Source organism: Aethalodelphis obliquidens, unplaced genomic scaffold (assembly GCF_003676395.1).
Source record: "Aethalodelphis obliquidens isolate GAN/ISIS:26980383/991018 unplaced genomic scaffold, ASM367639v1 scaffold20, whole genome shotgun sequence".
Lineage (NCBI taxonomy): Eukaryota > Metazoa > Chordata > Mammalia > Artiodactyla > Delphinidae > Aethalodelphis > Aethalodelphis obliquidens.
This window is the reverse complement of record NW_020837964.1, coordinates 26,829,151-26,836,423: the sequence shown is the minus strand read 5'-3', so window position 1 is coordinate 26,836,423 and position 7,273 is coordinate 26,829,151.

Here is a 7,273-nt window from a genome sequence, read left to right as displayed (position 1 = left end):
GGGGACTCTTTGGGCTGGAACAACCTGCCGAAAGTCCCTAAGTCAGGAAGGGCCCCCAGTCCCTGGGAAGAGGCAGCTCTTCAAGGGGCGGGACAAGGAGCCTCAAAGCCCAGGATGGAGGAAGAGGCACCCAGGGACCTTGTCAATAACAGCATCAGTCAGACCTGGGCTCCAGTCTCAGGGCAGCCACTTGCCCCCTGTGGGCCATTTACATCTCTAAGCCTCAGGCTCCTCACTGGGAAAGGGGGACAGTAATAACAGCACCTGCCTCAAGGGTCGGTATGAGGGCAACGGGTACCCAGGGCCCTCAGGGACATGTTCCCGCTCCCCCACTGTGGCTCTGTGATCCTTACATCAGCCCTATTAGGGAAGCAGGACAAGGCTAGTGCCTATATTTCAGATGACAAAACTGAGGCTCCAGGAGCTCAGTTCAGGCTGCCTCCTTCCCTTTGATGCACCCTGCCTCTCCCACCTCCATGGCTGCAGGCGATGTTGGCCAGGCCATGTGTGTGTGCACACGTGCACATTCACACGCACACACACTCACATGCACCCCCGCCCCCTCTGCAAGGCCACCCTGGGCTCAGCACTGCTGAGGTGGGAGATGGGAGCAGAGCATGGTGTTTCCCGCTGCTGGGCTCCTCCTGCCAAGAGGGGAGGAAGGAAGGAATGGCGCTGGTGGCAGGAGGGGGATAGGATGGGGGTGGAGGGGTGAAGTGGCTGCCTGTTCCATGGAAGGATCCATTTTTCCCTCGAAACACTCCTGCCTTCCACCCCCTCCCCCAGCTGCCTTTTCCTGGAACAAAGGCTGGGGGTGGAAAGGAGACGGTCCCAAGACCCACCTGGACAGATGCACTGTGACTTCACCAGCCCAGCTTGGCCCCAGAGCGTGGCCCCAACCCCATCCAGCAGCCCAGATCCCTGACCACCTCTCTGCCTCATAGAGGGAAACCGAGGCAGAAGGTCAGAAAACCACCTTCCTCCACATTGGGTCCTGTCAAGCCAGAATAAAACGGTGCAGCCCACACCCTTTGAGGGGTCATGACGGTCAGTCCCCTGCCTCAGAAAGGCCAGGGCTCCAACGAGGGGGACACTTCCCTTGGGGGCCTGTTTTGCTCTTCATCAAAAAGTTCCTGCTATGTCCAGCCGATCATCCCCAGTGAGGGACAGACTAGCACCTGCCATGTCCCTGCCTCCCTCCCTGGCCAGCAACGCCTGGGGTGAGAGTGCAGGGCGTGGGGGGAGCAGTGAGAAGGCGAGGCCGGTGAGCACTGGGGAGAAGTTCTCTGGCTTTTCACCTGCTCTGCTCTCTGCTCCGCGTGGCTCTGGCCTAGCTCTCCCTCATCCTTTCTTTCCTCCCTATTCTCCCCCTCCCCTCACCCCCGCTTTCCCTCCTCCTGTGTGTCCTCCCTCTCTCTTCCTCTGAATCACTTCTTGTCTCTCTTTTCTCTCTTGTGTGTGCATGTCTCTCTCTGTCCTGGGCGCTCTCTCACTTTCACTTTCCTTGGCTTTCTCCTTTGCCGCTTCTGCCCCTCTCTTTCCTCCTCTCTCCCTCCTTTGCTCCGCCCTCCCCGTCCCTCTCTCCCTTGACTTTCCAGCACTCCCCTGCCACAGATGCAGCTGTCCTGCAGGCATCTCCCCAAGCTGTTCCACCAGCTCCTCAGCCTGCCCCTCCTCCCCCAGTGCTCCCCCAGGCTCTCACCATACCTGTGCAGCCCCTGCATGCTCCCCACTTCCTGCCTGTCTCCCTCCAAAGGCAGACCTCTGTCCAGCACAGAATGTCGGAGCTGGAGCTGCAGTGCGAGGGACCTGACGTGGGTTAGGGCTGAGAAATCGAGGTAAAGACTAGCCAGGAGCTAACAGACCCAAGACGAGGCCAGTTGAGGCAGCACCCCAGAACAGCAGAGCTCGGGGGCTCTGAAATTACCAGCACAGCCCCTGCACTTTACAGCTTGTAAGTCGGGGCTCCCACTGTGGGGTCCTAAGCGGGCAGCCCCAGACTCAGCAGGGCAGGGCTCCCTATGCCAGGCACTCCTGGCTGGTCATTGCCACCCCAGCAGGCAGCCCTGCAGCCCAGCAGCCCAGCAGACTGTAAATCACCACCATTGTCTGGCCTGGCCCCAGTCTCGCCTGTACTTTAAAAGGAAGACAAGAATCTCCCTGCACGCGGCCCCCCTGCCTGCCAGCCGAGAGAGGGCTGACGCAGCAGAAGAGAAAGGGGGTCTTTATGCCCACGGGCAGGAGGGCACCGCATCCCTTCCCAGTCCCCCTACAATGCCCTCTGGTGAAAGGAGCCTTTGTGATGCTCCCTGAGACTGGCCAGAGCAGACACAGTGCCCTCCCCAAACAGGAGACAGTAACAGGCAGCTGGGGGGCTCTCTGTCCTGTGGGGAGGAGGGTCACAGGCCATACTGGGGGAGGCCTCTGGGCCCAAGGACCTGAGGAAGAAGCCATGTGATGGCAGGAAAGGAGAGAGGAGACACTCAAATTGCAGCATGCGGAAGCGAGGTTAGAGTTGTTGTGTCCTGTGTCCACATAGGCCCTGACCTTTCGCAGCTGCGGAGGAGTGAATTCCTGTGGAATTGGTCACAGAGGAGGGGCAGCTCCCCTGCCACCCAGTCTCACTGACCACATTCTCACCTACTCTACCTCTCACCCACTCTGCTTTCATTGCTTCTTGAGTCACTTTGCACAGCCCAGGCAGGTACTTTGCAATGCTGTTCCTTCCACCTAGAACACTGTTCCCTCCGTCTGCACTGCTCATCACCTCAGAGGTGCCCACTTTGACCTCTCCTCTGCCCCTCTGGGCTAGCTCTACTTCCCCTTATCCCACCTCCTCACCTTCCAGCCTACCATGTCATTTGTTATGTCTGTTTTTTTTTTTTTTTTGTCAGTCTCCCCAGCTGGAATGTGAGTTTGGTGAGGAAACTTACATTCATTTTTCATTTATCTCTTGTCCCAGTGCCTGACACACCGTAGGTGCTCAATGAATATTTCTTCGAATGAAGGTATAGATCACTTCACTTCCCCTTTCTCCTACCCTGAGAGGGAGGCACAATGGTTCTCCATCTGGAACTGAGGGATACTTCTCAAGTTACGTAGTGAAAAAGAAGTGGAACTGAGGGACTTCCCTGGTGGTGCAGTGGGTCACTCCACACTCCCAATGCAGGGGGCCTAGGTTCGATCCCTGGTCGGGGAACTCGATCCCACATGCCACAACTAAGAGCCCACATACGGCAACCCAGAAGTCCACATGCTGTGGCTGAGTCCGCATGCTGCAACTAAGACACGGTGCAGCCAATACAAATAAATAAATAATAAATATATTTTTTAAAAGTGGAACTGGGATTCAGATTCAAGGCTATTTGACCCCAAAAGCCATGCCGTTAACCCATAGCTCCCTATCTCCCTGTGACAGCCACCCTCATGTGCTGGGACCCTGCCTGGAGGGACCCCAAGGAAAGAAGGGCAGAGAGAAGGGCCCAGCCCTCAGAGAATGTTCGGATGGCCCAATCCCTGCCTTACAGGTCCAATGGGGGCCCAATGCCAGGTCCTCAAGCAGAGCTCTGTCCCTGTGAGAAGAGGGGAGCAGCTCCACCACTCCCCTGCACCTCACCCCTGCAAGTCTGACCCTGCCCAGCTGTGCATCATTAGGCAGGGTTCCTACTGCTTCTGGAAATTTAGTGCCCCCCCCACCTCTCCCACCCTGTGTAAAGTGGGGCAGTAACACCTGCTCAGCAGGTGCGTCTGTGAGGAGCACAGGTGAGAATGTACAGAAAGGGCTCCTGGGACCCGACTGTAAAGCCACAGACCCCTCTGCAAAGGCCTGAAGCTGGCAGGAAGCTAGGGGTGGGAAGGACTCCAGAGAAAAGGCTTGGTTCCCTCAGCCCCCGGCTGGAGGAAAAGGCTGAGCTCGGGGCTGCCAAAGCCATGAGTCAGCCGTCCCTGAAAAGCCAGGCAGCCCAGGGCCCAGCAGGGAGTGGAGGGCCAGGGGCCCTGGGGCCTGCTCTGTGGATGGGGACAGTCTCCCCAGGGAAGGGCAAAGCCATTCAGGCCAGGAGCCATTGGAATCCATCTCTTTCAATCCTGATCCAAGGACCTGAGTGATGCTAACAGTGGTCCCTGAAAAAGGGACTTCCTTATAAAGGCCAAACGTGGGGCTGCCTGACCCCTCCAGACTGCCTTCATGCCCCCCTTCATCTTACCACTCCATCCCCATGAGCCCACAGTGTCCCCCAAGGCCCCTCCGAGCCAGAGACAGGGCCTTAGGGGACAGCAAGCTGGGTCCTTCACTGTGCAGATGGGGAAATCGTCCCAGGGAGCAGCAGTGAAGGCCTGGGGCAGAAAGAGACAGGGCCCAGCTCTTTCCGCGCCAGGCCTCGCACTTGGCTCTGCTTCGAGGACAAGCCGCTCAAGTGCTGCTGTCCATCACTGCCCGGTCGGATGCTCCGGCACAGGCAGGCTCGGAGCCCGGAGTGGAGACCCCATCCAGTGCGCCCTCTTGCCCCATCTCTCACCCCACCCCAGCCACATGGAACTTCTTGCAGTTCCTCAAACTGGCCAGGCTCTATCCAGTCCCTTCTGCCTGGAAGGTCATCTCCCCTTTCTCTTTCCTGGCCAACCTGTGCCCATCCCTCAGCTCTCCTACAAACAGTAGACACAGCTTCCTCCAAGAAGTGCTCCCTCTCCTTCTGCTTCCGTGAAGCCGGGGCTATGAGGCCCTCTCTGGGTTTCTACCCATCGTAGAAGCCACTCTCTAGGGCTGTGGTTCAGCTCCAGATCCCAGCACTATGGCCAGTACACAGCAGGAGCTCAGTGTTTGCTCAGTGAAGCGGACTGTGAATGAGGGGAATGAGCTCCTCATGATGGAGGGTCTCTAGGATGGGGGGCGGTCCCCAGGGAGCACTGCCTTCTTCTCTTTCGAACTTCCCCGCTCTGGCCACTTAAGGTGGCTGGGGAGATGGAGGAATCCCTGGGAGAGGGAGGAGGCACCACTCTCTCCCCAAGGGTCGCCTCCCTCTTGGAAGGGCCAACTCCACCCTGCTCTGTTGGGCCCACTTCTCACTTCCGTTTCCCGGGCCCCTGCTGCTAACTGTCCCCTCCTCTATTCCCCTGTTCAGATTCGAGACAGAGGGACCTGATGGCCACGTCCTGGGTCACCGACCAGCCCAAGAATTCATCAGCCAGGGGCCCAGGCTCCATATCCCAGGCAGCCAATAATTCACTAAAAAAATCTGTTCATTCATTTATTCAAAAAATTTGCTCTGAGCACTAAATCTGTGCTGGGCACTATCCTAGGTGCTGAGGATACGGCAGGGAAGAAGACGGAAGTGGGCCCTGGCCTCTCAGGCACAGTCGAATGGGCTCCTCTCTCCTCCCCACATTTCTGGAAGCCTCCGCCTTCTCCCTGATGAAGATGTCTTCGTTTCTCCTCTCCATGGAACCTCTCTAAGCAGGCAGACACACCTGGGCCAGAAGGAGGCCAACCACAATGACACCCATGAGGCTGATGAACCGAGACAAAGACCGTCACCCTGACAACTCCCGCCCAGGAGTGCTGGGTCTTGCCCTAAGCACGGTCCCCTCATTCTCTCAGCAAACCCCAGCCACAGCACTATGAGGTGCACATCGCTACTGTAATTCCTGTTGCTGTAAAATGGGAAGGTCCAGTGAGGTGAACTGTAGCTCAGTTTACAGGGCTGGTAAGCAATAGAGCCAGGATTCAAGCCCACGCTGGCACACGCTACAGGGAAGGGCTTAATCACTGGCCACTTGGCTTTTCCAGGCCCAGAGTGGGCATATCCATTCATCTCACTGCCCTACAATGACCCCGCAGGCGGGAAGGGCAAATGCCCCAGAGCATCTGGTCTCCATCAGACTTGCTTTCTGCTGGGAGGGCAGTGCTGGAGAGGGCCTGCCTGGAAGAGAGGGGACGGTGACCAGCCAGCCCAGTCCCTTACAGGAAGCTCATTCAGTGGGAGACCCCTCCCACCACAGCCCCAGTCTCGGTCACAGGGACTCCTGTGGCACAGGGGCCTATTTTGGGGAGGCTGTGTCCAACTTCCCCATCCTCTCCAGCCAAATCCAGAGTACACTCAAGACATGGGCTCCGTTTTTGCATCCCCCACCTGAGGCCTGCTTCCTCCCTGGTCCATCACTCTCCTCTACAGCCCCCATCTTGGTGGGAACCATGTCCTCCTGCCCAACACCCCCTATAATTAATCGTGGCTCTGGTCCCATTGCCAGGCCCGGACAGGGCCATCTACCTCTCCTGGTCAGAAGCCAGTGACCAACTCAAAATAACTATTTCCCTTCCCTCCAGCACAACTGTCTTTCCTGGGGAGGACAACAGCTGCAAGGGATTAGGTATGGGGAATGGAACCCCACCCACCGAGCTGGAGGCCGGGGCCGGGGGCGTGGTGTGAGGGGCCTGCCCCACCCCGGCATCCAGCACCCAGGGTCGCCTCGCCCCCGGAGTGAAGTCCTCTTCGCCAGGAGCAGGAAGTCAAAGAAGGGAGCTGAAGGACGGCTGCCTCCCTCAGCCCAGCCCACCTGTGGCCAGGACTGGGCCCCCAGCCTGAGGTTGCTGCTTGAAAGTCAGGCATAAAGGAACTGCATGCTCATTGCAGGAGGAAGCTGGAGTTCCCACTTCCGGGCCTTTGCTCCCACTGTTCCCTCCGCCTGGACCACCTTTCCTCCTTTGGCCTCCTGGCCACACAAAGTCCTCCTCCACAGAGCCTTCCTCGATCCCCCACGCGCCTCCAACAAAACGCAGAGACTGGAAGTTACACCTTTTACTGCTCACACAACCACCTCTAACGGTACTTCTGCCAGGAACAGACCCCCTGGTGAGGGCGACTCGGTGAGAGGGCAGAGCCACCCTCAGCTGGAGGAGATGGGGGGCTCCCTTGGACCCCGGAGTTGAACTGAGCTGCATAGGCCTCACTCTGAGCAGTGACACCTCATCCAAGGCCAGCTCAGCCAAAGGACAAGGGGAGGTGTGACTGGGCTGGGGAGGGCCCCGAGAGAGCTCTGAGTCCCCAAGGCAGGGCTGTGTCACATGAGCGCCAGCCTCGGTGCACATCTCCCCACTACCTTTGGGGCTGCTGCTTCTCTCTCTGGATGGCCCCTCTGTACCTGTGCCACTCTGCCCTGGGGCCACTCGAAGTTCACCTCGCCCCCCCACTCCTCCTCCCTCTGCAGACACCCCATTGTCCCTGTGTCCCTTTCCTGAGGCAGCCTGATGATGTTGCTTTCTCCCTGCAGGTCTTGG